This window comes from Protopterus annectens, chromosome 15.part0 (genome assembly GCF_019279795.1).
Source record: "Protopterus annectens isolate FY-2018-M chromosome 15.part0, PAN1.0, whole genome shotgun sequence".
NCBI lineage: Eukaryota > Metazoa > Chordata > Ceratodontiformes > Protopteridae > Protopterus > Protopterus annectens.
In genome coordinates this window covers 88,664,508-88,671,569 of record NC_056749.1, presented here as the reverse complement: position 1 = coordinate 88,671,569, position 7,062 = coordinate 88,664,508, and the positions used below count along the sequence as shown (strand labels likewise).

Sequence of the window (7,062 nt, the reverse complement as noted above, 5' to 3'; positions counted from 1 at the left end):
TATATATATATATATATATATATATATTATTTTGGGGGAATCCCAGAGCAGTTGATGATGCAGGCTGAGGGTACATTTTTTTCTTTGATCTCTCATCTTTGTTTAGGAATGCATCTTGGCCTATACCCTTTGTTTTTTACTAAGGGGTACAGAATGCCTCTTAGATCCCCGTTTTTTTCCGTCATTCCCTTATTTTGGATCTTATCCGTCACGTGATACAAATCATGATTTCCATCATTTTCATAGTTTGTAAAACATTTGACAGTTGAATGCTGTGATTATGGGACTCTATTCCAATCATACTTTGTTAGAAAGTTTAGTATCTAAAAAAGCAGAAGTAGGAAATCTGCATGCAGTCAGTACTGCTTTATGAACTAAGAGAACTTCTTGAGAAAACCACAAGAACTGCCTTTTTGCATAGATAATATAATGTCTACTGCCAATATTTCAACTCTTGATTTGACAGAATCATTGAGGGAATCTTTTAACCTTCCTCTGTGTCCAGCTCTTAGCAGTGAGTAAGCAAGCCCAGCACAGGGACTAGCCACATGGTATATATGAAGATCCCATGCAGGATAAAGAAATGCAGAGTTTACGTCATAGCCTGGAATACACTGCTTTTATAAGTTCACTTTACGTATGTGGCCTCCACTGCTTTATGAGCATGATTGTCAACTATTGACTGTGGGTGTGTGGCTGAATGAGGTGGTGCCTTCCAGTACTTACGGTTGGATATGAGATTCAGAATGTGCTGCTGCCTCCCTTTACTCATTTCGGTAAGGCCCCTAGTCTCTGAGGCATGTGTTTTAGTTTGCTTTGGCTTGGGAAATTGACTCCCTACAGCTCTTCCCCTCTCTGATTGATTGGCCTGTAACTGTTGAGGTTTGAAATAGTCCCCATAAGCCCTCCTTTAGTGTTTTTTGTTTCCTGAGCTGACCCTGTCCTCTCACTGGATAGTTAAGTGCATGGTAGTTGTTGCTAAGTGGGTTCTCAGAGCTCAAATCAGTAGTTTGGCCTGTGCTAAGTGGGTGCTCAGAGCTCAAATCAGTAGTTTGGCCTGTTAGCCTTTCATGTGACGCCATCACACATTTACTGTGCATCTTCTGTTAGTTTGTTTGGCCAGAGTGCAGGAAGTGTGCAAGTGCTGGTCCCAGGAGGCTAGCTAGAGGTTGCCACCTCCACTGTCTTCCAATTACTAAGCTGTGGACAAATCTGAGGAGATTGAGATTCCTTTGTTGTAGACTCAACATGATAATGAAGCTTCCTTGTTTGAAGCAGCATTTAAATTCTTGAGATGCACCTTTCTGTTTCATTATGTCCTTGTTTTTTTTACCTCAGAGAAAAGAACATTAATGCATTTCTTACACAGAAAGGAATAAAGCTTTTAGTTTTACCTACCTTGCTTGCTATCATTAGACAGTATCATGTTAATGTTTGGAAGCATTTGGGTTCAAGTATTTCCATGCCTGAGATCTCAGACCATTTGTAGTAGCTGTCCCAAAATGATTTTTCCTTCTCACCAGGCACCTCAGGGCAGATCCTTAACTTACATTAATGCATAGAATACATCCCAGAAACTCAGCATTTCATCAGTCTTCTAATGGAGGGAGAAAACATGTGCAAATGAGCTTTGCAATATGATTTATATTTCTGGTACTGTGAGTCTTGTGGCTCTTAACTATTTGCTGTATGTGTTTTATTTCCCAGATTTGGTTGATAAACACATGGGAAAAAGTCATCATTAGTTCCTCATTTAGATGAGATGGAAGCTGTAGAGAAAGTCCTTAATACACTGTCTGTAGTCAGGTCCCACAGAAGCTGTTATTTCTTTAATGCAGTGGATGCACCTGCACTTACTGATCCCCAGCACCTGCCTGTAGGGCAAATCAGCACTCATTCAATGAGGTGTGCAGCAGCATATCTGATATACCCATTTTATGACAAGGTGCATTTTGGTGATTTCTCTTTGATAATCTCCAAAAGAATGATGAGGACTGTTGAGGATATTTTAAGCCGCACTTCTTTGTGTCATGATTTCTGGAGAAGGAAAAGAGCCAAACGTTAAAGGAGACCTTCTAGGCAGCAAACCGTCCTTTCCTTCCCTGTCCTTCTTTGAGAACTTTATCCCATTTGGCCATTTACCTATACTGACTGACTGTTTTGGCTCATTTCCTAGAGGAAGGCTCAGATCACCTTAATGTGCCCTGTTTGCCCTTTAGTTTGTGGCATTTTCCCCTTGTTACAACCATGTGTGACATGGAGAATGATCTGGTTTGCCCCCCCCCAAAAAATAGCCCTATTTGAAAGGCTTATTGATGTTGCACTACTGCTGTGCATTGTAGCTAGTGACTGGGTCCTGTTGCACTACTGCTCGACATTGTAGCCAGTGACTGGATCCTGTGCACTACTGTTGTGTATTGTAGCCAGGGACTGAATCCTGTTGCACTACTGCTGTGTATTGTAGCCAGGGACTGAGTCCTGTTGTGTATTGTAGCCAGTGACTGGGTCCCACTGGTCTACTGTTGTGCATTGTAGCCAGTGACTTGGTCCCATTGCACTACTGCTGTGTATTGTAGCCAGTGACTGGATCCTGTTGCTCTATTGTTGTGTATTGTAGCCAGTGATGGAGTCCTGTTGCACTGCTGTTGTGTATTGTAGCCAGTGACTGGGTTCCAGTGCTCTACTGTTGTGCATTGTAGCCAGTGACTGGATCCTGTTGCACTACTGTTGTGCATTGTAGCCAGTGACTAGGTCCTGTTGCACTACTGTTGTGTATTATAGCCAGTGACTGGGTCCTATTGCACTACTGTTGTGCATTGTAGCTAATGACTGGGTCCCAATACTCTACTGTTGTGCATTGTAGCCAGTGAGTGGGTCCTGTTGCACTACTGCTGTGTATTGTAGCCAATGACTGGGTCCCTTTGAAGTAAGGATGCCGAGGAGGAGTGTTACAAGGAATGCTTGGTATTCTTATCAGAGTCTGTCTCAGAAACATGACCTTGTAGAGAGAGATGTCTACAGCATGTCTTTATACAACTTGGTTATAAAATTGTCCATCTTGAAACAGGCTACTTTTATGGTTTTAAAGGGACAGTAACAGCAACTGTTGCTTGCATTTACCTTAGGTGTATAGGGACAGCATCTGATGAGAAGTACATTTTTAAATTCAGGGCTCGTAACCCACAGACAGGAGTTAGCATAGTAACGGTAATATCAGTAAGTTGATTACAGCAAAGTAACCTGGGAACTGTGATACTTGGATTCTTAAACAGCTGCTGGCGGTGAGTTACAGTCCTGTTAAGTCTCAGCAAAGGGCTGTACTACTACAGATTTGTGAAAAGGGTTTTTATAAACGGCTGTACCACTACAGATTTGTGAAAAGTGTTTTTACAAAGGGATGTACTGCTACAGATTTGTGAAAAAGGTTTTACAAATGGCTGTACCACTACAGATTTGTGAAAAGTGTTTTTACAAAGGGATGTACTGCTACAGATTTGTGAAAAGTATTCTAAAGTATGAGCACAGTCTGTGTTATTTCATGTCTTTTGTTTGAAAAATGGTCAATGTATGTGCATTTTGTCTTAATGTGGTATCATTTAAAGCAAGTTTTGTACAGTGTGTGTGCATGCGTACATACACAGTTTTTCCAGAGGTGAGCACCCTCTCATTAGGGTTGTGGTACATGCACTTGTTAGGTATATAAGGTATTCCACAGAACAATTATCATCTCCTTTTCACTGCAGTCTCATCTCTTTATACAGACTCTCATGCTTATGAGTAGGGGTGTGCTGATATTCTGTTTTTCTGTGAAAATACCCATAAATCCTTAATTTGGAATTTCTGAGTATGGGGGGAGGGCACAGGATTTTTCATGGAATTTGTCATTTTAGGCTAGACCACTCATTCACAATAACTTGTTTTTTCCTCCTATTTTCTACATATAGTACTGTCAGTTTGCATATTGTACATTCTTTACTTGTCTATTTTAATTTTGAAAGCACAGATGCACTAACAAAATTTATAATGGAGTTAGAGCAATGACTGGAAATTTAAAAAATCGTAAGTCCTGGCATTCATCCCTGCTTATGAAAACTTATGATTTTTCATGAAGTTGTAGAAAACCATGTTTGAATTTATATTTACAGGTGATACTAAGGAATAGCCACATAGTGGTTTACAGGTGATACTAAGGAATAGCCACATAGTGGTTTACAGGTGATACTAAGGAATAGCCACATAGTGGTTTACAGGTGATACTACGGAATAGCCACACAGTGGTTTACAGGTGATACTACGGAATAGCCACACAGTGGTTTACAGGTAATAGTAAGGAATGCCACACAGTGACTGTAATGGTGAGATAATGACTTTATCCATTCTGATAGAACATCTATGCAGCCCACTGAATTGCTACTGGAAATCTGCTTATGAAGAGTGCCAACTACGTCTATTGGAGTTGAGACAGATTCTTTAATAATCCTGCCTTACAGTCCTGGAAAGTGCCAACTTTAAGCAAGGAAAATCTGCAAGTTTTGCTTGTTTGCTGCTATCCAGAAATCTCCCAATGGTGATGGTCATCACTGCAAAGTCAGTGTTTTCACATGACACAGGGGACCTCTGCAAAGAGGTGCATACAACATGCCAGTGTCATATATCCCTGGATTGACTCTTAGAGCACAGGCCCTGTCATTGCCATTCTGACACCAGAACATTGCAATTAAGTGTTAGAGTCCAGAAACTATGTTTACAGTATTGAACAGCAGTTGCATTATCAATTCTACAAGCTTTCAATCAAGCCCTCTAGTCAGTACTACTTCTCTTCCAAGTTCCCAAGTGGCAGGTACTAATGCTTATAGTATGATTTAAACTGAGCACAAAAGCTGCAGTTGACTGAAGCCAGATCAGTTGAAGCAATGCAGGTGTGTAGTTCTTTGTTTTGAACTGTGAACACTAATGAGAACCTGGGAAACACTTTCCACAAATGAATGAAGGGTTTGTTAGGTCATGTGTTCGTATGAACACCAGACACATGGAAATACTGTTTGTTGCATCTTGTATACAGTGGAGTAGTTACAAAGTGTAAAAAAGGAAGGGCGAGTGTGTAAACACCTGGGCTGACACTATCTCCATTTGGTTGTGTTTTGAAAACATTTATGTGTACTGTTGTCTTCTATTTGACTTTCACGTTTTGTCAGTAATTTATGCAGGTCATATTTAACTTTTGGCTACAGATTTCATCTACCTGCACTGTAATACGATTCTATTTTGTAAAATATTGTTTACGAAGAGTCAACATCTGTTAGCTCCATAGGACATGTAATGCTTGTATGTATTTTGTTTGTATTTTGTAATTTATTTGGAAAATAAAACAAGTTTGTGTTGAACCGTAGATGAAATAAATTGGTTTAAATGCACTGCATTTAGAAGTTTGAACATTTGAAGTACTGTATTATATTCTGTACAAATCCTTATACTTTAAGCAGTAAGCTTTCTTATCTAGGAAGCATCTTATGATCCATAATATGATGGTAGTGAAATAACACTAACTCACTGGTGTACCTGTGTATACACAGGGTAAGCCATGGTGTACAGGTTTTTAAGGGGCCAAAATTTCAACCAGCACAGGGGCACTAAGTGTCTCTGTTTTGGACACAAAAGTAAAATTATAAGAGTACAAGAAGATAAATTTGTCCATATTGAAATATGCTTTTTATATTACAATTTATCCAAATAAAGCTTTTATTAATCTTAGCATGTGTGTTGTATCTTTAATTTCATGTTCATGATATTTTCTGTAGCAAACATGACATTTGTGCTGCTCCAAATACCCTTGTTTACACCCATGCAGTAATTTTCCCCCCAGTTAAGGATACACATCAACTACTGACTGTTAAGAAAGGACTATGAAATTACTCTCCCAGGTGACCTTCTGCATTGCACCCATTACACGAAAACAGGTTGACCTCACCTTGTCTGCTTTGTGTAGGACAGGCTAGATTTTATGCCTTTTACTTTTGGGTGTGAGCGATCCTATGTTATGTACGTCCAAGTGGTGAGACATTGCTATTATATGCAATGACGTTATTCACAAAAATAAATGCCTTAACTTTTTAAAAACTGGCACTGAATCGTAAAACTGTCCTTAATCTGCTCTCACACAGGGAAGCGTCATGTCTAGGGGCATGCTGCGATATGATATATGTGTGTGTTCATACCCTTGTACATGTTGGCATGCAGAGTATATGTTTACTGTTGCTGCTACCACCTCATTAAAGAGATGAGCAGTAATGATGACGTGCTCATGGATCTCATTCAAAGATGCTCATTCTCTTCGTAATGTTAATAGTTTTTTTCCCCATATTTGTTTTTGAGAGGATTTTGTGTGATTTATGGTATAATTCTGATGATAGGTGGTCAGCCTAACTGTCCCTACTTAGCAATATGGAGAAAATGGCACAATTTACAATAGGTATGCATGGGCGAATAATTTTCATTCACATGTTTGGATATTAATTACTTTTCAGTGTTTAATATACATTGCAGACTTGCTGTACTTGAATGCACAACTGTGTAGTTGAAAATTATTTGAGATAAATAAGTCATCTGTTGTTTCCCAAAACACACACAATGTCTTTGAATTCATTCTGGTAGCTGCAGTAGACTGGAACAGTGCCCATACTCTACTGGCTCAATCCTTAACATCTTCAGATGTGTAGTTTACAGTGTGAAAAAGAAAGACAAATGTGGGTGTACCTAAGGGCTGCCTCAGATCTTAGTGCTGTAGATCTTCTCATACAGGAACAAAGAAGACATCTGGCTAGAATATTGCTCTAAACTGCAGAGAGTAGGTCTCTGTCTCATTCTAAATTACAGAGGGTAGATCTTTGTCTCATTCTAAATTACAGAGGGTAGATCTTTGTCTCATTCTAAATTATAGACAGTAGATCTTTGTCCGATTCTGAATATATTGCTCATATCCTTGTGGACAAGTTCTCTACAAGCTTCACCCCCACCAACCTATCTTGCCCCACCACCACCACCACACACATTCCCTTCCTAAAA

The 7,062-nt window shown here is 39.5% G+C and overlaps 1 long non-coding RNA gene across 1 annotated transcript; it reads left to right on the top strand.

The window, feature by feature from the left end:
* LOC122789762 lies at nucleotides 1-5,751 on the top strand. The gene is made up of 2 exons (XR_006362877.1): nucleotides 1-4,145; nucleotides 4,181-5,751. It is a non-coding gene; the product is annotated as an uncharacterized LOC122789762 (long non-coding RNA).
* The last annotated feature ends 1,311 nt before the right edge of the window (nucleotides 5,752-7,062 follow it).